Consider the following 22,579-nt stretch of genomic DNA (forward strand, 5'->3'; position numbering starts at 1 on the left):
AGTTGTTAGGATCTCATCACAGTGCTCTCAACCTCCAAGCCATGATCACGGAGAAGGCACCACCAGTCATTACTATCTGTCTACTTTATCTGATCAGCAATGAGCATAGGACTCCCCAGAAGGGCTGGAGGGTCTCCTGTGCCTCCTCCTCCAGTACCTAGTACATTGTGCCAATCTCTTCTTGACAAAAGCTAAGTTGAGTCTTTCCTCATTATTACTGCTGTGAATTCCACTCAGAAGTTTGTGTGACTGGACACAGTTAAATGAGTTCTGTATTGCAGAAGAATGATGATGTTAAAGCAGTACTCTGTTTCATGAAACATCTTATGGCACCCTACTGCTCAATCCAAACAAACATTTTGCATTTATTTACTGCCTCCCTAATCTCCCTATATGCCAATGTTTCTTTATCAGCTGCAGTTTGCTGCTCATCTTTCTAGCCATACATAAACAGTGGTGGTGAAGCCATGCTCATCTGAAAAGACAAGAAAGGCCCAGGAGTTGTTGGTCATGAGAGCAGAACATGTGAACAAGTTAAGTTTATGCAATGCAAGGACAAATTGACTTTTTAAAAAGTCTCCTGATGGAATTCCTGCCTGGTGTTGCTTTGGAAATGCAGGAGCATTTGCTTCATTCTCTTTATATATAAAAAAGTGAAGCACACAGGAATAATTACAGTACAATACAATAATAGAAAAATACAAAATGTGCATATTCCCGAATATAGAAATGCGTATAAATGCTGGCAACACACAAAGATCATGTACATTATGCAGAAATAGTTCCGTGTTTTTCCAGACACAGAGCGGTTCTGGGCATAGAAAACAGATACAATAGGTGTTCAGATTGCAAACAGAAAGTTTTAAATAGAAATAGAAAATAGTGAATAGAAAGAAAGCTCAGCCTACAACAAAAGCTTTATTAAAATGGAAGGCTGTGTCCGGAATGAGGCTGGAAACTACTTGCTTGGAAACAAGGTCACCCTTTTCAGTCTTCACAATTGTATAGCACTATGATTCCAATAACTGCCATGGCTCCATCTCATAGAAAACATTTTAATAGTTAGGTGAAGAGTTTTATCCTAAACTGAAAATCCCATAATTCCTTAGTTTGAGGAATGAGGGCCTTGCTAGGAATATCTCTAGTTTCATCTCTCATGTTGGGATAGCAATATGAAGAATATTACAGTGGAAAAGATACATCTATAAGTTATTTTTTGTAGTTTAGCAACCATCAGTCCACCTGCTAGAATGCTGAGTAAACCCATATCCCAGCACAAAGTAGGGATGGAAAAAACTTCATTTCTTGGCATTTCTTGATTTACTTTTTTTCCTGTCCCAATGTATACCAAATTTCTAGACTCTAGAAGGCATTTCAGTACATTCAAATAAATGATGCAAGGATATGGCACATAATAAAATAAAATTTATAAAAAGCAATGAGGGACTAGACTTCTATTTAAGACTCATCCAAAAATAAGAAAGTCCGTGGAAGTATGGAGACTTTCCAGATTGTTTTGTTTTGAACACGTGTGTGCATCTTCATAGGTTTGTATTCAAACACTTTCTTGAAATATTCCTCCCCCTTCATGTTCTTTCATCTCTCCTTGATCACATGTCACATGCAACATTTGAGAAATTTATTTTCAGCAATTTCCAGAGAGCCTTCCTTATTTTTCTTCAAGTGTTATAGTCAAAGTGCAAAAGTGCTTTAACAATATTAAACTACTTAAATATTATAATCATTTTGTTTTGGTGCAAACATTCCTTTTCCCCTTGCTTGATCTCTATTAAATGTGTATCCTCAAAACAATTGCTGTGTTTCACTTAATGTGTTTCAAAATAACACAAATAGACTGTCAAATAACCAAGATAATCAAGGACCATTTCAGACTACATATGTACAGTAGTTTTCTACTTTTAACTGCCATGACTGCATGAGGACTCCAACTTTCACACTCTGATATTGAAATCAGAAATATCCCTCACCTAGAATACTGTGCCCAGTTTTGAGCATCACAATTCAAGAAGGAAATTAACAAACTGGAATGTGTCCAGTGGCAGGCAAACAAAATGGTAAAAGGTCTGGAAACCATGATCTATGATAAACAGTTTAGGGAAATTGATATGTTTAGTGAAGAGAGAAGAGATGGTTAAGGGGTGACATGACAGCCATATTTACGTATTTGAAGTGATGTCATACTGAAGATGGAGCAAGCTTGTTTACTGCTGCGAACTACAGGAAAAGAGATGAATTTGGTTTCCAAGGAGCACAGGTTTTCACTTTGCTTTGAAGGCCACTGTATTTCCAGAACAAGGCACCAATATTCCCTTTCTAGACCTGAGACAATGAGGTTCCCTAATTCAGAGCTTTCCAAAGTGTGTGTGATGATGATACAGTGTATTGGTTGCAGTATGTAGGACCATCCCTTCTTCATTGTTTTGTAAAACGGCTGGAAGCAGTGGGACTGGAAAGAAGAAAAGAGGGTGAGAAAAAAAAGATTGTCAGGATTAAATTTAAGGTGTGAAAACACTCTCCTGTATGGATCTCATTCTGCTCTTAACTGACAAAGCCAAATAATGGGGAAATATTCCAAAGTGCCCTTGTGCCAGCAAGACTGCTGACTTGAAGGTTGGGTTGCTGACCTGAAGGTTGCCAGTTCAAATATGGGGAGAGCATGAATGAGTTCCCTCTGTCAGCTGCAGCTCTCTATGTGGGGACATGAAAGAAGCCTCCCACAATGATGGTAAAACATCAAACCATACGGGCATCCTCTGGGCAACGTCCTTGCAGACAGTCAATTCTTTCACACTAGAAGTGACTTGCAGTTTCTCAAGTTGCTCCTGACACAAACAAATAAACTCTGCTCAATAACATGGCTCAACATTTTTTTTTGGTGTTTTGGTTTTTAGTTCTGTTTTGGGGGCTATTTAAGGCGCTGATTCAGAAAATTGCGCATCAGCTCTGGTATATAGCATATGTTCTGTTCCCGCAAAAACTAGAGCTGATATGGGAAAATGGTGCCCTTTTTACAATCAGCAGTTCAAATATACCCAGAAACAGGTCTAACATTTGAGGCACCAAATTCTGTTTTGGCTAGTATAATTAATAAGAAGGCATAGACCTTGCATTAAAAAAAGGGTGTAGATGTGGAAATAGGAAGAAGCAGCTCAAAGTGACTTTAAATGTAGCTGACTGTAGCAGCAATCATTGGCAGTTTGGACAAGGTGTTTGTCTCTTTGACTCTCAGATACAATGTTCTTCAGACATCTGGGTTAGTGAGAAATTAGCATCATAATGACATTGTAATATTTATTTATTTATTTACGGCTTTTTTAGCCCGCCTTTCTCAACCCCGGAGGGGACTCAAGGCAGCTTCACAACATAGGCAATGCATTTAACAACATAGTACAATAAAAATAACCATATCATTAAAACAACTAAAGCATTTAAATCCATATAACAAGTTAAAATCATATGATCCATAAGCATAGTCCGGGGCCATTCCATAGGTCAGTTGCACATTTTTCATATCTAATTATTGCACTAGATTTTCAAAGGCTTGGTTAAAGAGCCATGTGCAATAATATACAAGAGACATTTGCTTCCTTGACCCCAGAGAAGATTAGCCCTTAAGAAAACTATTTCAGGTGGGAAAGTCATGGGAGTGCACTCTGGGCAATAAGGGAATGGGTTAGACAATTCTTTCTTCTCCCTGATGTTCTTTCACGTTTGACTGGAGTCTCCAACCATACTTGTCAGTAAGCCAAAGTTCCTCCCATCTACCATGATTACGGTAAAGAGACCAAGGACTCTTAGCCCATGTGGGAATTCATTTTCAGCCTACACAATTTGCAGCGTTTTATCAGGCTTTTAAGTCATTGGAATTTGACAAGCAATAAATGAGACACAGGTATTTTGCAAGAACAGCAAAATGTTGAAAGGGGAAAGAAAAGTATTCACACAATTGCTTATGAGCCAGCAAAACAGCCAGTGGCCTTTTTAAGAAGAAAAGCTGGTTGCCTAATAAAGATTGTGAGGTAAGCTCAGCAGGGATGTATGAAACACTCTTCTTTTCAGGTAGGCTGGACTACCACTGTTCTTGTTTTAAAATAAATTTGGCAAGGAAGTGCTTCACAATTATTCAAAGCCTTGTAGAATAATTGCTTATTCATATTTGATTCATCTCCCTACTCCTCCTTTTCTCTTTCTAAAAAGACTGGATACTAAAATATGTCACTTTGGAATATTTCCCCATTATTTGGCTTTGTCAGTTAAGTGCAGAGCACAACTCCCCAGTACACAATTCCTCCTGACATTCAATCAAAACAACTGACCTAACATTTGAGTACTGACACTTAAATTATGGGGGCAGCTTCTGAAAAGCTAAATGCTTCCCTTTTACTCTTATACCTTTCTGTTCCTTTTTTTCTCCTGCTAATGCTGAGACTGATGGCTCCTTGTCATGTTGCCATTCTGTTAAAGTGTCAGCATGTAGAAAATTGTGCTTTCCTTGAGTGGTGGCCAATTTCCTGGTGGCAGATCGGAGATGGTCCTGTTTCTTCACAGAGCTGGAAGGGGCAAAGAGGCTGCCAGGGCAGGCGGGGGGGGGGGGATCCCATTTCCCCATAAGATTACATAATGTCCATCAGGATGAAAGGAAGGATCCTTTCCACATTATTCAAGTCTGGAGAGGAAGATTAATTTGGTTGGTCCAGGAAAATTATTTTAAAAATATTCCTGATCTAGTATCTCTTATAGTTCAGCCTGTGATTGTGTCTGATGTCACTGGGCATGCTGGTCTTGCTGAGCCTGGCCTTGCTGAAAGGCCTGAACCTAGCCTTACTGAAAGGCCTGAGGTTTCTAGTTTTGAAAATGAATGGTGTGTTTCTCCTGTAGATTCTGATACATATACATATACAAATACATCCCCTCCTGTATTTCCCTATCTTCTGGGATGGCCAGTCATCCCATGTCCTTTCCATGTTGAGGCCCATCTTTCCTCCGCTTTCTGCTGCTTTCCCCTGTTTGGAGCCGAGTAACACTGCACACATTATAATACTAGTTGACAGGTAACACTCAACTGCTTTAGTGCTCTGTTTCTACAGTGCATAGAAACACCACACTATACCACCAGAAGTGCCCTTACATTATGTGATGACGTCCGTGGGACTCCATTTTCAAAGTGGATGGAAACAGCTCTAAACTCATGGAATGAAATCGTTATCCTTGTTTCAGGCAACATCTTTGCCTCTGTCTTTCAATGGCCATCCTTAAATATAAACTTGTCACTTGTCAGCTGATCACCATATCTACACATGTTGCAGTTCTGTAGCTCAGAGCTTTTCAAACTATGTGTTGTGAGACATTAGTGCAGGTTTGCACAACATGTGACCAGGGGACTGGATGTGACCCTCATAAGCCTTTGGTGAGGCTCTGAGACTAAACCTTAGAGCAGTGGTTCTCAACCTGGGGTCTTCAACTCCCAGAAATCCTAACAGCTGGGATTTCTGGGAGTTGTAAGCCAAAAACATCTGGTTGAGAATCACTGCTTTAGAGAGAAAGATCACATGCAGCATTACAGCAGAGTAGCAATTGGAACACATCATTCTATCCCCCAGGTGTTTCACTTTCATGTGTTTTCTTTCTCAATTTAACAAAGTTACCAAACTAACCTGTGGCATCACTGGTTAGGCTGCTGGAAGTGCTGGTAGTGCTGGTCTCGGTTTCGAAGCACAACCTGGGGAGGAAACATAGCCTGGACTCAGTGGGTGTGTTAAATGTATGTAATGAGAAACCTCTGAGTCTATGTGAAAAAAGCAATAAATCACACACACACACACACACACACACACACACACACATATATATATATATATATATACACAAGATTTCCATACATTGTTATTACATTTTACGTATATGTCTGCATCTCTTATAAGGGGTTGGTTTAATCTCTGGTTTGCTAGGTAAAGGTAAAGGTTTTCCCCTGACGTTAAGTCTAGACTTGTCCGACTCTGGAGGTTGGTGCTCATCTCTATTTTTAAGCCAAAGAGCCGGCATTGTCTGTAGACACCTCTAAGGTCATGTGGCTGGCATGACTGCATGGAGCGCTGTTACCTTCCCACCGGAGCGGTACCTATTGATCTACTCACATTTGCATGTTTTCGAACTGCTAGGTTGGCAGAAGCTGGGCTACAGCGGGAGCTCACTTCACTCCCTGGATTTGACCCACCAACCTTTTGGTCAGTAAGTTCAGCAGCTCAGTGATTTATCCCACTGTGCCACCGGGGGCTTGGTTTGCTAGTAAAACCAAATTGTTCTGTGCAAAATGATCCATGTCTCAAAAGGGTGTCACCAACATGAAATGTCCGGAAATCTCTGCTATAACTATTTACACACCTAATCTACCTATAAAGGTCTCTTCCAAGCACATCATACATATATCTAAGGAAGTAGATTTAGAGCACATCTATTCTGAACACTTAGGTCAGTGCAAGTTCGTATCAGACCTGTGGAGGCTAAATTCTGCATGTGATGATTTGAGTTAATGTGGCCTTGCCCTGGGTTGCCCTGAATTAATCTAAGTTGCGGGAAACCAGACTCCTGCCCCAGGTTAACTTCAGTCAGATTTTCCTTTGACTTGCGGAACTGGTCGCAACTGTTTTGACTGGCATCTGAGTGCTGATAAAAAGTTAGGTGCCATTTTGCAACTGGGGAACATCATGGCCAGGATGAGATGATGGAAGCAGACATAGAGTGTCTGCCCACTGGGTGTCTGCTCAGCATGGCTGGGCAGTAGGGAGCCTCCAATGTGGCCGAGGACACCATGTGAAGTATCATGTACTTTGCTAATGTTATCTAAAAATAAGTTACGATGACAATGGTCTTAAATTTGTTACTTCAGGGGAAGTCATAGGGAGGAGGGAGCAAGCTTGTTTTCTGCTGCCCTGCAGACTAGGATACAGAACAATGGCTTCAAACTACAGGAAAGGAGATTCCACCTAATCATTAGGAAGAACTTCCTCACTGTGAGAGCTGTTCGGCAGTGGAACTCTCTCCCCCGGACTGTGGTGGAGGCTCCTTCTTTGGAGGCTTTTAAACAGAGGCTGGATGGCCATCTGTCGGGGGTGCTTTGAATGTGATTTCCTGCTTCTTGGCAGGGGGTTGGACTGGATGGCCCATGAGGTCTCTTCCAACTCTACTATTCTATGATTCTATGATTCAAATAACAATATGCAAATTTCCTCATCTCTTATTTGATATGATTATTCTTGAGAAATATGACTATGCTTAATAGAACCTGTAGGCTAGCAACATATCCCAGTTTGTGTGGAAGGGAGTTACTCTTGTTTTGTTATACACCTGAGCGTTATAAATAAGGCAAATTCATAATCAAATCCAGGCACATAAAAATATTGGTGACAACTACTCACACTGAGTTTCCAATATACCTCATAACCTCTGAAGATGCCTGCCATAGATGTGGGCGAAACATCAGGAGAGAATGCTTCTGGAACATTACCATACAGCCCACAGCAACCCAGTGATTCCAGTCATGAAAGCCTTCGACAACACATACTCACACTTTGTTTATGACCTACAATAGAAAAGAACAATTTTATGGAAAAATTTGAGACAGAATCTTATTTCAGGCTTAACTATTAATTTGTCTTTCTAGATTCACATCTCCCATTTAAATATTTTCTTTTCTTTGGTGTCTATTTTTATATTTCTCTTCCTGGCAGTTCATAATTTGGGGCCTTTTTTGGATTCCTTTTCTACATCTTCTTTATTTCTGCTTTAGTTAAATCTTGTCACTTCCAACCTCTAGATTCATTTAGTCCACTTTGTTCTTTTCTTTCAACTAATATCACAAGGATTTTTCTCTTATAGTGTCTAGACTGGTAATGATTGTTTTAATGATCTTCCATCTGGCCTTCCTTTCTTCTTACCTTCATCTCCTTTCTTTCCCTTTAATTTTTTTTCCAGCTCATTTATTTCCCATTCTACATTTTATGCATCTTTTCTGCTCTTTCTGCCCTGTATCTGTTTGTTTTCTTTTGGAATAAGATTCAATTTAAATTTATTTTATAAGCTTACATAGGCCTTTGTATTTTGAGTCTGTTTGTTTTCTTCTTTATTTGTACTCACTCTTGTTCTGTTACATGTGGGGAACTTTCCTTCTTGCCATATCTAGAATCATTTCCATTGCTCTTATTTGAGCTGTTTCTCTCTTTTTTTCTCCATTGTTTGACTTGTGTTCATCTCTCTTCTTCTCTCCTCATTCTCTTTTTCCCAAGTTCAGAAAGGTTATTTCTTTTTTTGGAATTGTTGTTGTGTGCCTTCAAGCTGATGACCCTAATGCACTAATCAAAGGGTTTTCTTGGAAGGATTTCCCATATACACTACCACATAATACAATTCAAAACAGATAATTTAGATTTGGAAACTGGATTACATGGCAGTGTAGATGGGGCCAGGGAAAACGTGCCTCGCCCAAGGTCACCCAGTGGGTTTTCATAGCCAAGTGGTGATTTGAACCTTGGTCTCCAGAGTCATGGTCCAATGCTCAAACTTATTCTTAAATCCCCATGCATCTCAACCTTCAGAAAACTAAAATTATGATGTTTGCTAAAAGACTGAGGAAGCATTACTGGAGACTAGATGGACACAAAATTGAACAGGTTTCAAGTTTTTAAATACCTGGGAGTACTCCTCCATTGCACGAACAGCAGGAAAGCCCATGCAGAGTATGCAGCAGAGACAGTACAAAAGAGCTCGCCCGCCATCTTAATATACCTCAAGATGGGAGAAGGCCACTTTATATCGGTGGCACTAAAACCTTTTGAAGCTAAACCGATTTCACAAATGCTGTATGTAGCCCAGCATGTTCAATCAAAATTCCTAAGGTCGGCTCTACAGGCCCCCAGATGTGTCTCTAACACCACCCTACCATTCTCAACTACTGGCTATGCCTGTCCTTCTCCCCATGTGGTCTTGCCTTTCTAACCATGAGGAACGACTTCCAGTGCACATGGACTAAAACACGGGCAGTAAAGATTGCAACACTAGGCTTCTCCTAAGGACAATTGCTAAGCATGAGATAGAACCAAGCCGAGAATCTCATTAAGCAATGGATCCTGGACATAGAGTGCCAATCGGACTTAGCCTGCACCCCAGCTGTTTGTGTTAGTGAAGCTAACAGATACCTCACCGCCCAAATGGCATACCTAACAAACCTGGAGGTGCCCAAATAACGACAAGCTTTCACCCGGAAGACCCCCTTCAAGGAGAGATTATGCCCATGTGAGTCCGGACACATAGAAACAATCAAACATGTGTTCCTTCAATGCATGTTCTACAGAGACAACAGAGACATAAGAATTAATTTCATTACTCCACAACTTCTTAAAAACCCAGGGTGCACCAGAAAATTTTATTCCACTCTGATGCTCTCAGACGCACTACAATAAATTACAGTGTTCTAGGTTCTGCGCTGCAGCACTTAAAATTCGATGAACTATTATCAATCCCGCAGGGCAGAACCCTGTTGGGAGTGCTGCTGGAGCGACCTGTTGCAGTTGAGGTGTTGCTGGACTTGCAATGTGCCCCTCCCTCTCCCTCTAGTGCTTCCCTAGTGTTTTGAGCCTTCCTATCAGACTCCCCCCTTCGGTACTATAACTGCTTTGTTAACCATGTCTTTAAACAGTACTTTAAAAAATAAAAACTGTTTTCTAATCTTTTTTATGACTGCCTCCTTAGGAAACTGTGTTCCCCCATCTCAGGGCATGTTGTGCCCCTCTCTGTGCTGGTCATGGATCATAATAAAATCTTGATTGATTGATTGATTGATTGAAATCCCCATGTCAACATGGCCAATGGCTCCTAGATGTCATGGTCTGAAAACATTCTTTTCCAGGTTCTCTTTTTTTCATGAGATTGTGAGCTAGAATGACAAGCTTTCCTTTTTTTTTGACTCTATGTGGAAAGAAATGTGGAAAGAAAAATTCCTGTATGACCCAAGCACTGCTGCAGCATTGCTCAAGACCTTGCCCTATATTCTTGTCTCCTGCACACAGGCAAAGGAGGCTTTGCAGAAATGTAGACAAGCTCATGACCCAAGAGAGAAGTTCTGTGGCATTGCCCTGGGGAAGACACCACTGTTAATAAATCCTGCCAGCCAGTCAGAGGAAGTGCGAGGCTTTCCTGAAGAACTAAAGCGATAAATGCTGCTGTTGCCCTTGTGCCACTCCAGATAGTAACAGCATCTGTTACCAAGCCAACAGTTAAAATCAGTGTGTGAGTGTATGAATGTTAGAGAAACCTTTATATCACATGAACACAGAAGTAGAGAGATTTGTTCAAAAGCTTGGTACCACTGGGTCTCCAAGTTGTCGAATTTGACAGGAACAGTCCTGAATAATCCTGTCACATCACTTTTTCAGCTGTTTCAAAAACAGAATGTCCCTGTTTCAAAAACAGAATTTAATGGAGCAATCAGAGTATATTATATCTACAAATATAACAAAAACAACAACAATAATTTTATTTCTTACCTGCTTCTCCTTGTGACTCAGGGTGGGTTACATTGCTAAAAACATACAATAATCTAAAAACATATTTCTACAAAAGACAGATATTAAAACATATTTATATAAAATACATATTAAATACACAGAACAAAGATTGAACATTAGATACAAGTCGTAAATTTATGATTAAAACTAGTTGGGTAGGCCTGCTGGAAGAGATAGGGCTTTAGATTGTTTTAAAATTCTGATAGCTCATTTAGGTGTTGGAGTTTTTCCGGCAGGTCGTTCCATGATCTTGGGGCTGTCAATGATAAGGTCCTCTGGGTGGTGGACACCAGTCAGGTTCTGGCAGGCTGGAGTAACCGCCCCACAGAGGACCTCAGTGTGTGTGGCTGATTGTAACAAGAGAAGGCAATCCTGTAGATAACCTGGACACAAACCATGGAGAGCTTTAAAGGTCAAAACACAACACTTTGTACTTTGCCCAGAAACTAACTGGCAGCCAGTGGAGTGACTGCCAGTATAGAATAGGTATAATATGCTCATGCCTGGATGTTTCTGTAAACGAATCTGGCTGCCATACTTTGAACCAGCTGGATTTTCTGAACTTGGAACAAGGGTAGCCCAATGTAAAGTGCATTGCAGAAGTCCAGTCTTAAGGTTAGCAGAGCATGCACTACCATCTTCAGGTCCTCCATATCTAAGAAGGGGCATACTAGCATATCAGCCAAAGCTGATTTTATGCACTCTTGACTGTCGCATTTACCTGAGCTAACATTTGGAGAGAAGGATCCAAGAGCAATTCCAAACTGTGGACATGGTCTTTCAGAGGGAGTATAACTCCATCCAAGACTGGTTGACACACCTCCACCCCCAGATTAGGAACCTTGATATCAAGCACCTCTGTTTTGTCTGGATTTAGTTTCAATTTGTTTTTCCTAATCCAGTCCATTACCTCCTCCAGGCATTTATTCATAGGAGACATGCTACTCTTAGTTGAGGCTGTTTTTGAAGGCATGGAGAAATATATTTGAGTGTCATCATCATACTGATAACAACCCGCCTCATGCCAATGGACGATCTCTTCTAGCGGATTCATGTAAATATTAAAAAGCATTGGGGATAGAATGGCACCTTGTGGGATGCTGCATAACAGCTTCTTCTTTGAGGAGCAGCTATCCCCAAGCACTGACTTCTAGAACCTGCCTGAGAGGTACAAAACTGGAACCATTGAAACATAGTGCCTCCGATTCCCACCCTCTCCAAGCATTTCAGAAGGATGCTATGGTATCAAAGGCTGCTGAGAGATCCAGAAGCACCAACCCTAACCCTAACCCACACCCCTTCGCAGTGTTAAGATGGAGATCTTCCACTAAGGCAACCATAGCAGTCTCAACTCCTCATTCTTCTCTGAAACCAGTTTGAAATGGGTCAAGGAAGTGTGTCATCCAAGACTGCCTGAAGTTGGGAGGGCAACTGCCTTCTCAATCATTTTGCCCCCAAAAGGAAGGCTAGAAGGTGATCCAGGGGATCCAAGGAGGGCTTTTTCAGTAGTGGTCTAAGTACTACTTCTTTTGAACGGGATGGAAAATTCTCCTCCCTGAGAAATGCATCAATAATTTATTGTATGTAGGAGTTATTAGCCACAAATCACATTATACTTGCAAACAGTTGAATCAGAAGTGTTGCTCAATGATTTTAAAAGATCTTTCAAGTGGTGTGGTGTATACCATACCTAGAATTATTATGCAAGAGGACTTTTTTTTTTGCTAATTTGTGGTGGTGGATATCATGATAAGCCTGCACAGAACACTCTTCTTCTCTTCCTTCTTCTTTTTTGCTCATCAGCTATCTTTAGTATTAGTGTATTTTATATGTGGCCTAAGACAATTCATTTTCTTCCAATGTGCCCAGGGAAGTCAAAATGTTAGATACCCCTGTTGTAAAAACTTACCAGTTTAAAGAGGACACCTATCACTGCAAGAGCAAGTGGCGCTTGCTTTCCAGGAGTCTACTTCAAACCCTCCAAATGACCTAATTTGGCAGAAAGAGTCCTGGTTAATCCTCTGTTGACTTACTTTTTCAGGTGTTTTTTAAAAAGTCCCAGTTTTTTTCCTCTTCTACCCCTTTTCCCCTTTGTCCTCAGTTTACTTCAGTTGTTGCAAAGTGTTACAAATGCAAAGTTAATTTAGCATTCAGTTAACTCAGCAGGGCAGTCCTTTCTTGTAGATTCAAACAAAAATATACTGCTTCATCCTCACCTATTGGGAACTTGACCACATATATCTCATTTGATGTTGGCAGACCACATGTCATGGTTTTCATCTGTGAAAAAGAAGGTATGCCACTGAATCTTTAAAAGACCAGGTATGGAAAAAGCCTCTCTCTCTCTTTCTCTGTTAATCATTTCGAAGCTGAATTTTATGTGTCATTTGCCTGTCTATTTACAACTGAAATCAGTCTCCATTTGGTCACAGCATCTATTGCAATGTCCTCCTTGCTGCTCGTACCTATGGTTACTCATGCAAGTATTGAGATGAAGTCCTTCAAGCATGAATAATAAGCTAAAACACACTCGAGAAGATAGATTAAGGCACCCTAGCACTTTGTGATAGTGTTTTCTAAGGCAGATAAAGCACTTGTACTTTAATTTTCTAGTCACCGACAACAAAATAAGCAACTCTGCTGGAAAGGCATTTTTCTTTTTTAAACTGGCTCCCCAAATTATTCAACCCAAAGAAAACAACTGAAAATGCTTTTCACAACATAGTTTATGCAAAGATCCCACTTGTTATCAGAATTGTAACCTGTCCATTTGAGATACAAAGTGTAAGGAAGACACAAAACAATTTATCCAGAAAGGGTGGGAATGTTTTTAAGTCTAATTTAAGCAATGGATTAATGTGGTTTGCTAAACACTGTGAGGCTGTTGGAAAGAAAACCAGATCAGCACACATACAATTGCAAACACATATTCAGGTCTTTGGGAGGAGGGACTACAGGAAAAGGGGAAACAACAAGAATATACAGAAATCAAATATTGTGTGTAGGAAGATAACTAGGAACAGTTTTAGACATGTCACTTAAATCAAGATAATGCCTAATAGAAATAAAACAGACTAAAATTAAAGAAAAATATAGGAATGCTGTTCAACATTGTGCTTTATTTATTTATTTATTTATTTATTTATTTATTTATTTATTTTAAATTTATTTATTTGCCATATTTGTACCCTGCCCTTCTCACCCCGAAGGGGACTCAGACAAATAGTAAAGGAGAAAAAGGCCTCATTCACTGTAGTGCTGTGTTTGTATTTCAATTTTCTTTTTGCAACCTGTGACAATGTAGGTGGGCTCAGCCATTATTTACATATCTTTCTGTACTGCCTTTTCTTCAGAAAAGCTTAAAGCAGCTAACGGGGTGTGCCTGCACTGTAGAATTAATGCGGTTTGATACCACACTAACTGCCATGGCTGTATTCTATGGGATCATGGGAATTGCAGTTTGGTGAGGCACTAGCCCTCTTCAACAGAGAAGATTACAGACCCTGCAATACTAGGTCTATGATTCCATAGCATTGACCCACGTAGTAAAAGTGTTGTCAAACTGCATTAATTCTACAGTGCAGATGCACCCATGGTCCTCCTCATTTTCACAACTCTGAAATGAATTAGATGTAGAGAATGTGACTGGCCCAATGTCACCCTCCCCTAACATACCTTTGACCCCACGTTCTCTCCCCAGCTTTTAAAAATGTACTAAAAATCATCAATAAAAATTATTTTTTAAAAAAAAGGTTTATGTAGGGTTCTTCTTACTTGTTCAGTCGCAAAGCTGACTGGATACGATAGGAGCTGATTCTGAACTCTATCAGATAAGATGATCCAGAATCACATGAACCCACATAATGTTGTCCTTGCCAGATGGCTCAGTCAAATCAGTCAACACTGATTAAGTTGTTGAAGGCTTTCATGGTTGAAATCACTGAGTTGCTGTGAGTTTTCCAGGCTGTATGGCCATGTTCCAGAAGCATTCTCTCATGATGTTTTACCGACATCTATGGCAAGCATCCTCAGAGGTTGTGAGGTAAACTGATTGAGCTCCTCCTAAATTGTATGTTTGTCCTCATTTAAATTTTTTGACCATCTTGACTACATTCCACAGTTGCTTGGTCATATGTATCCCAGTTTCCACCTGTGAAATCTAGGCAAGTAGATTTCCTAAATCTGGAGACTAAAATCTCAGGGATGGGGTGCTTCTGATATAACAATCCAATTTACAACCTTGTATGTACAACCTATGCGGCAGCTAAAAAAAGCCAATGGGATTCTGGCCTGCATCAATAGGGGTATAGCGTCTAGATCCAGGGTAGTCATGCTCCCCCTCTATTCTGCCTTGGTCAGACCACACCTGGAATACTGTGTCCAATTTTGGGCACCACAGTTGAAGGGAGATGTTGACAAGCTGGAAAGCGTCCAGAGGAGGGCGACTAAAATGATTAAGGGTCTGGAGAACAAGCCCTATGAGGAGAGGCTTAAAGAGCTGGGCATGTTTAGCCTGCAGAAGAGAAGGCTGAGAGGAGACATGATAGCCATGTACAAATACGTGAAGGGAAGTCATAGGGAGGAGGGAGCAAGCTTGTTTTCTGCTCCCCTGCAGACTAGGACATGGAACAATGGCTTCAAACTACAGGAAAGGAGATTCCACCTGAACATCAGGAAGAACTTCCTGACTGTGAGAGCTGTTTGACAGTGGAACTCTCTCCCCCGGGCCGTGGTGGAGGCTCCTTCTTTGGAGGCTTTTAAGCAGAGGCTGGATGGCCATCTGTCGGGGGTGCTTTGAATGCGATTTCCTGCTTCTTAGCAGGGGGTTGGACTGGATGGCCCATGAGGTCTCTTCCAACTCTACTATTCTATGATTCTATGATTCTATGAACCAGAATAGCCCCAATCAAAAGGCACGAAGTTCAGAGGGGACTAAAGCCCAGAACCTGTTAGCACATTGCCTATTTTCTCTGAATCTGATTTTGACCTTAACCAAAAGAAAGCAAGACCCAGAACTTCCTCCAAAAGTTAGTTTTCCTGAAAGTTGTCCCTCCTTCCCAGGATACAAAGAAATTGAACAAGGGTCAATACATGTTTGAAATACTTTGTATGGGGCTAAATCAATAAACATTAATTTCATTCTGTTGTTAATAAGGATGGCATACAATATCTCCGCAAAGCATTTTACTCAATATGTTAGATAAGAATAAAAAAGAGAACCTAGTCACAATTTCTGGTACTGTAGATATATTGCCCATGATAAGAGTGGATAGCCAGATACTGGGGTCATATAAGTGACCTTGGTTGTTTTTCTTATTAGAACACCACCACAATCCCTCTTCCATCCCTCAAAGCTGGGAAAAAGAACACTAATATTTTGAAGTAAAAGTTTTTTGATTTAGAACTTTATTCATTGTCTTTTCATATAAATATCAATTTATGGACTCCAACTACCTCTACTATTATAACAGTGGTTCTCAACCTGTGGGTCCCCAGATGTTTTGGCCTTCAACTCTAAGAAATCCTAACAGCGGGTAAACCGGATGGGATTTCACGGAGTTGTAGATCAAAACACCTGTGGACTCACAGGCTGAGAACCACTGTGGTATAATTTAAGAGAATAATTTTGGTTAGTAAATATTTGGTAGTCAGAAATAATTCCCAATCTTATGAAAATGTCCCGAAAGATCCCCCATTAGATCCAGATCTCCCAGGCTCACCCCTTACCAGGTCCCTCTAGACCAGTGGTTCTCAACCTGGGGTCCCCAGATGTTTTTGGCCTACAACTCCGGAGTTTCCTAGAATGTTCAGCGTGATCCTGGAATTCCAGTGGTGCAGATCACTGGATCCAGCTGGACATGGTGATATTGTTTCTGATGCTGATCTATATGACTGGAAATGCAACATAGTTAGCAAGCCTCTGGGAAAGTGGTTCTCAACTTGTGGGTCCCCAGGTATTTTGGGCTACAACTCCCAGAAATCCCAGCCAGTTTGCCAGCTGTTGGGATTTCTGGGAGTTGAAGGCCAAAAACATCTGGGGACCTCAGGTTGAAAACCACTGCTCTAGAGGTCAGTGTTTCCCAAACTCTGGTCTTCCAAGTGTTCATCGTCCAAAGTAGCCGAGGCTTCTGAATGTTGAACTCCAAAATACCTGAAAGGTTAGCATTTGAAATCACTGATCTAAGTTGTCTATGGGCCCTTCCACACAGACATATATCCCAGATTATCACGGCAGATAATCCACAATATCTGCTTTGAACAGGATTATTTGCATCCACACTGCCATATAATCCAGTTCAATGTGGATTTTATACAGCTGTGTGGAAGGGGACTATGTTGTTCAGAAAGAGCTCTCAGGCTTAAAAAGAATAGGATATAATTTTGGTTGATTCAGAGAGTTTGGTTCATAATTGAATAGAAAAGTGCTCCATGTGAGATTTCTTTCCTGTGTTTTTCCAAGTTTTTCTTTACAAAAGCTAAGAGAAAACTTTAGAACTTCTGAAAACATGCAGAGATGAAGAACAGAAATAAAATGACCTGTTTATTTCAACATGCCTTGGTTGTTCTTAGGCAGATGTTTTCATTCTTGCTACCTTCCAGGAATCCTTAATGAGGCAGTTCACATGCCAAAAAAAGTTGGCATATCTGTTCCAGAGCATCAGCATATTGTATAGAATATTTGGAGAATGATCTAATGCTGGCACAGGCAGACTATAGGCTTACAGGGTTTACATGGCCATCCAATCATAACTCAAGTACTTTCACTATTTGGCAACCTTGTTCACACCTGCTCTAAGCCACAATGCCCCATGGCTCTTTCAATTTTCTTGGTTGAGTTGCATCAACTACTTTCCCTGGTCCCAAATGGACATCATGTGGAAACACTTGTAATAAGCACAAACATAGCTAATTCCTGCACAGACATGGCTGTCCAGACATATTTACTGAGAAATAAGTCATGCTGAGTCCAATTACCTGGGAAGTATACTTTGAATTCTCCTAGTGCTTGTGCTTTCCTCTTCTGAGAGAGATTATGTAGAAGGGGTGATGCCAGCCAAATCAAGTATTGGATTGTATCCGAGACTCTAAAAGAAGCAAAGGCACAAACAGGATGATTTGGAAACATTCATGCATTGCCCATAGGTACATAATCAATATGTTCTGCCATGTGGATATGGCAAGGTTAAGAACTGGCAGGGCAGGGGTTCGTTGGACAGACAAATGAGAAAGCTGAGACAATATGTCAAAGAAAAGAAGATGATAGCCACTTGGCTGCTTAAAGAGAAATGAGAACACGAGCATGGAAATTCTAAGGCAAAGATCTGCAAGTTAGCAAAGAGCTGTAATTAGGAAATTATGGGCATAATATAATTCAGATATAATAGTAAGGGAGCCATGGGGTATTACAATCTGAATACACAGAGAACTCTGATCCTTCAGATATTTTTAATTTTATCTCCCAGAATGCCTTAAATCAAGAAACAGTTTTCTAAGATCTACAGAGATACTCACAGGAACACCTCAGCAAGTGAGAGTCCAAAAGTGGCAGGCTAAAACCCGGAACCTCAAGCCATGGCTGATACCGAATAAGAGATTCCCTCTTGGGCACGCAGAAGACTGGGTGACTTGGAAGGTGCTGAACAGACTGTGCTCTGGCACCACGAGATGCAGAGCCAACCTTAAAAAATGGGGAAACAAAGTGGAAGTAGCAGTGCCATTCTATTCTGGTTTGGTTGGACCTCCTCTGGAATACTGTGTCCAATTCTGGGCACCACAATTCAAGAAGGAGATTGATAAGTTGGAATGTTGTCAGAGAAGGGTGAGCAAAAAGGTTAAAAATGGTGGAAGCCAAACCCTATGAGGAGTGGCTTAGGGAGCTAGGTATGTTTAACTTGGTGAAGAGAAGATTGAGAGGCAACATGATAACCATGTTAAATATTTGAAAGGATGTCATATTGACGTGTGTGTATGTGTGTGTGTGTGTGTGGGGGGGGCAGGCCTGCTTTCTGCTGCTTTAGAGACCGGAAAACATAGCAATTGAAAGAGAGAGAGAGAGAGAGAGAGAGAGATAAAAATAACATTTTCGCTTAAACTGAAGGAAAAACTGCCTGATGGAAAGAGCTGATCGGCTGTGGAATATGCTGCCTTGGAGTATGGTGAAGTCTCCCTCTCTGGAGATGTTTACAGCAGAGGCTGGATGGCCATCTGTCGGGATTGCTTTAAGTGTGTGTTCCTGTATGGCAGAATTGGGTTGGATTGGATAGTCCTGGAAGCTCTTCACATGCCCCTGGCCCCTGTTCCGTGGCACCTTGTGCACCCTACCTCCTTCCCCCATCTGACAGGGATAACAGTACAAGGCACTGGGGATGGTGCCCTGTCCCCATTGGTTGGAGCTATCCAAACCCATGTACCTCTCCGTCATTGCCACAGAAGTGACTTGCAACCCTCGGCACTTGGAAGGTAAAAGGGGCAGGGCCTGCTGAGTGTCATGTGATGGTGTTTAAGGGAGTATTTTAAGGGAGCAATCTGCCCTAGTGAAATGAGATGGTCTCTTTCAATTCTCTGATTGTAATTTCTTAACCATGAAGCCCTTCTTGCTAGCACCAGACATTTCCCCCTTGCCCCCAACCCATTTTTGTAGCCAAGATCAATTGAAATGCAGTTAAGTATCGGAATGGTTTTGAATTCATCTTGCTATGTATATGGGCAAAGGAAGCATGTACAATCAGTGCATGAAAATTTTATAATTCCACACAGGAGAAAAAAGATATCAAAAAGCATAATTTAATATAGTCTCATTGAAAAGGTTATGAATTGCACATGTCCCTATGCTGTGTAGCCAATAAACCTAATTATCACAGCTGTCTACTTTTAGAAAGTTATCTTCACAACTGAAAGGTCTTCTCGCTCTTTCCAATTCTCTCTTTTAAAAAAGGAAAAGGAGAAGTAGAAAGAGAAAGAAGGAAGGAAAGCATCTGGCCTAAAACAAGCTGTGGTGAGGCCTGTTTTGAAAAAAGCCTCCTTGGATCCGGCTAACCTCAGTAACTACAGACCAATCTCTAACCTTCCATTCTTGGGCAAGGTCTTGGAGTGGGTGGTTGCTTCCCAGCTCCAGGGATTCTTGGAAGATACGGATTTTCTGGACCAATCGCAGTCTGGTTTCAGACCTGGCTACAGTACCGAGACGGCTTTGGTCACCTTGGTGGATGACCTCCGCAGAGAGCTGGACAGGGGGAGTGTGACCCTGCTGGTTCTCTTGGACATCTCAGCGGCTTTCGATACCATCGACCATGGTATCCTTCTGGGACGTCTCTCTGGGATGGGCCTTGGGGGTGCTGTTTTGCAGTGGCTCCAGTCCTTCCTGGAGGGTCGTTCCCAGATGGTGAAGCTGGGGGACACCTGCTCGGACCCCTGGCCATTGACCTGTGGGGTCCCGCAAGGTTCCATTTTGTCCCCCATGCTTTTTAATATCTACATGAAACCGCTGGGTGAGGTCATCCGGAGTTTTGGAGTGTGGTGCCATCTCTACGCGGATGACACCCAACTATACTACTCCTTTCCACCTAATTCCAAGGAAGCCCCTCAGATACTGGACCAGTGTCTGGCCGCTGTATTGGCCTGGATGAGGGCGAACAAGCTGAAGCTCAATCCTGACAAGACAGAGGTCCTCCAGGTCAGTCGTACGTCTGTTCGGGGTATTGGGTGGCAACCTGTACTTGACGGGGTCGCACTCCCCCTGAAGGCGCAGGTCCGCAGCTTGGGGGTCCTCCTGGACTCTGCTCTGACACTTGAGGCCCAGGTGTCGGCCATGGCTGGGAGGGCCTTTGCACAACTAAAACTTGTGCGCCAGCTGCGACCATACCTCGAGAAGTCAGATCTGACCATGGTGGTCCATGCCTTAGTTACCTCTAGACTGGATTACTGCAATGCGCTCTACGTGGGGCTGCCTTTGAAGACGGCTCGGAAACTACAACTAGTACAACGATCGGCAGCCAGGTTTCTAACTGGGGCAGATTACAGGGCGCGCTCAACGCCGCTGTTTAAAGAGCTCCACTGGCTGCCATTTATTTTCCGAGCCCAATTCAAGGTGCAGGTTATCACCTACAAAGCCCTAAACGGTTTGGGACCCACCTACCTTCGAGACCGCATTTCCCCCTATGAACCCGCACGACCTCTTCGCTCGTCGGGGGAGGCCCTCCTCTCGCTTCCACCAACTTCGCAGTTGCGGTTGGTGGGGACGAGGGAGAGGGCCTTCTCCGCCGTGGCCCCCCGGCTGTGGAACTCGCTCCCCAGGGAGATTAGGCAGGCCCCTACCCTACTTTCTTTCAGGAAGAGCCTGAAAACTTGGCTATTCCAGAAGGCCTTCGTTGACTGATACTTGTGGGATCATGTTATTTACCTATTAAGCAGTAGACCCTCTGGATTGTTTTTAGGATTCATTCAGCACTTTAAGTATTACACCTGCTGTATAATTATCCCTCCCTGATAACTTGATATTGCTTTGCACCTTGGCCTGGATCTTTTGACCCAAATCAGGATTTTAATATTATTGTCTATATTGACTTTTATGACTGTTTTTAATCATGTTGAAGTTTTACTGCTCAGTTTAATGTTTTATCTGATTTGTGCTGTCGTGTCTGGGCATGGCCCCATGTAAGCCGCCCCGAGTCCTTCCGGGGAGATGGGGCGGGATATAAGAATAAAATTATTATTATTATTATTATCCCCTTAGAAGCCATTGGAGTAGCTTACTCTGTTGACAGATGGCTTACACTTCTGACCCCTTACAGATATCTTCTAAGAGATATGAGGGTTGCCAGTTCAGTATATTTCCAGATCTAGAGCTTTTTGGGTCAAAACATAAAACATAAAACCTAGGACCCTTGGTAATGTCATTAAACCTTGCACTTTAGTACCAACCAAATGTATTTGTTCATAGCATGTTATTCAAACACATACGTACACACCCACACACACACAACTTGTATCTTCATCTCTTGCCTGGAAATTACCCATGAAAACTGGAGATTCAGGGCCATCACCAATTCTGACCAGGACTGCTGAAAGTCCTGCCCAATTCCCATCTGAGTTCTGCCTGAAACTCTAGTGTCCAAGTGCATTCATATTTGATTTTATGGATACATATAGTTAATTGCAGAGCCTATGTAAACAATATCCATGGGCATTTCCTCTTCTACACATTTCCATTTGGCAGCACATAAATTCTGTGCATTAATTTTTAAGGAAAACATCAACAAACTGGAATGTGTCCATAGAAAGGCAACAAAGATGTTGAGGGAGCTGATGATCATGTCTTATCAACGAAGGTTGAATGAAGGGATCACATTTAGCTGGAAGAGACAATTAAGAGGTGACAAGACAGCTGTCTTCAAACATTTTAAGGGCTGTCACATACATGATAGACTGTATGCGATGCTCCACATGGCAGATTTGAACAGTGGATTGAAACTACTAAAAAAAAGAGATCAAAATTAAACTTCAGGAAAAACAGGGTGAGGGAATCATTGCATAACAAAGAATGGTATGAAAACCATTGTGATAACAGAGACTAGTTGGAGAAATCTGTTGGTTTCAAAGCACTGGACTGTAATGCTTGCCTGCTTCTCCTCATGAGTATTTTGTTATTATCATGATAAATGGGACAGGTTAAGTATGAGGCAAGACTCCTGTTGTTTTAATATAGAGCAGTGGTTCTCAACCTGTGGGTCCCCAGGTGTTTTAGCCTACAATTCCCAGAAATCCGAGTCTGTTTACCAGCTATTAGGAGTTGAAGGCCAAAACATCTGGGGACCCACAGGTTGAGGACCACTGATACAGAGTTATTCTTAAGTGAGAAAGGTTTAGTATAAAATTCCATCAATAGGAACTAAGATGCCTCACCCCTTCACTCAGCTCCCTTTTTACTGTTGAAGCCCTCTTCCCACATGACTCTGCCATTGTAGCTACATCTCCCAATGCATACTGCAAAGCCCACCTGA

General features: G+C 41.7%; 1 long non-coding RNA gene across 2 annotated transcripts; it reads right to left on the reverse strand.

The window, feature by feature from the left end:
* Positions 1–688: 688 nt before the first annotated feature.
* Positions 689–13,673, reverse strand: LOC134296023 (uncharacterized). Of its 2 annotated transcripts, none has more exons than XR_010002577.1 (4): positions 9,234–13,673; positions 7,455–7,600; positions 5,676–5,740; positions 689–2,467 (listed from the first exon to the last, which is right to left on the reverse strand). It is a non-coding gene; the product is annotated as an uncharacterized LOC134296023 (long non-coding RNA). The 2 variants fall into 2 exon arrangements; XR_010002578.1 differs by having other exon boundaries at positions 7,437–7,600.
* Between the last annotated feature and the right edge of the window lie 8,906 nt (positions 13,674–22,579).

This window comes from Anolis carolinensis, chromosome 2 (genome assembly GCF_035594765.1).
Source record: "Anolis carolinensis isolate JA03-04 chromosome 2, rAnoCar3.1.pri, whole genome shotgun sequence".
Taxonomy (NCBI): domain Eukaryota; kingdom Metazoa; phylum Chordata; class Lepidosauria; order Squamata; family Dactyloidae; genus Anolis; species Anolis carolinensis.